We start from the raw sequence: 1,061 nt of genomic DNA, 5'->3' as shown, positions 1-1,061 counted from the left end.
CGGCCCATCTCTGTGAGTAACAGGCCCCGCCCCCGCCTCCAACACACACACATTCTAGATGCTTAAATGCAATTAAACGCAGGACAGGTACCCACAATTACACCAAGAGATGTAAAGGTTAAAAAAATTAGGAAGCCACTCTGGTCATGAATATTTTTTTACCTGTGTTTTATCCTAAGAGTTTTATAGTTTTGCTCATAAAGTTAGATCTTTGGAGCATGTTAAATTATTTTTTATATTTTAGATTTAAGGGACTAGATCTGATAGAGTGCCTGATGAACTATGGATGGAGGCTCGTGACATTGTACAGGAGACAGGAATCAAGACCATCCCCAAGAAAAAGAAATGCAAAAAAGCAAAATGGCTGTCTGAGGAGGCCTTACAAATAGCTGTGAAAAGAAGGGAAGCAAGAAGCAAAGGAGAAAAGGAAAGATATACTCATTTGAATGCAGAGTTCCAAAGAATAGCAAGGAGAGATAAGAAAGCTTTCCTCAGTGGCCAATGCAAAGAAATAGAGGAAAACAACAGAATGGGAAAGACTAGAGATCTCTTCAAGAAAATTAGAGATACCAAGGGAACATTTCATGCAAAGATGGGCTCAATAAAGGACAGAAATGGTAGGGACCTAACAGAAGCAGAAGATATTAAGAAGAGATGGCAAGAATACACAGAAGAACTGTACAAAAAAGATCTTCACAACCCAGATAATCACGATGGTGTGATCACTCACCTAGAGCCAGACATCCTGGAATGTGAAATCAAGTGGGCCTTACAAAGCATCACTACGAACAAAGCTAGTGCAGGTGATGGAATTCCAGTTGAGCTATTTCAAATCTGAAAGATGTTGCTGTGAAAGTGCTGCACTCAATATGCCAGCACATTTGGAAAACTCAGCAGTGGCCACAAGACTGGAAAAGGTCAGCTTTCATTCCAATCCCAAAGAAAGGCAATGCCAAATAATGCTCAAACTACCACACAACTGCATTCATCTCACACACTAGTAAAGTAATGCTCAAAATTCTCCAAGCCAGGCTTCAGCAGTACGTGAACCGTGAACTTCC

The sequence above is a fragment of the Bison bison genome, unplaced genomic scaffold (assembly GCF_000754665.1).
Source record: "Bison bison bison isolate TAMUID 2011002044 unplaced genomic scaffold, Bison_UMD1.0 scf7180017863991, whole genome shotgun sequence".
In the NCBI taxonomy this organism is placed as follows: Eukaryota; Metazoa; Chordata; class Mammalia; order Artiodactyla; family Bovidae; genus Bison; species Bison bison.
Note: the sequence above shows the minus strand (reverse complement) of the source record.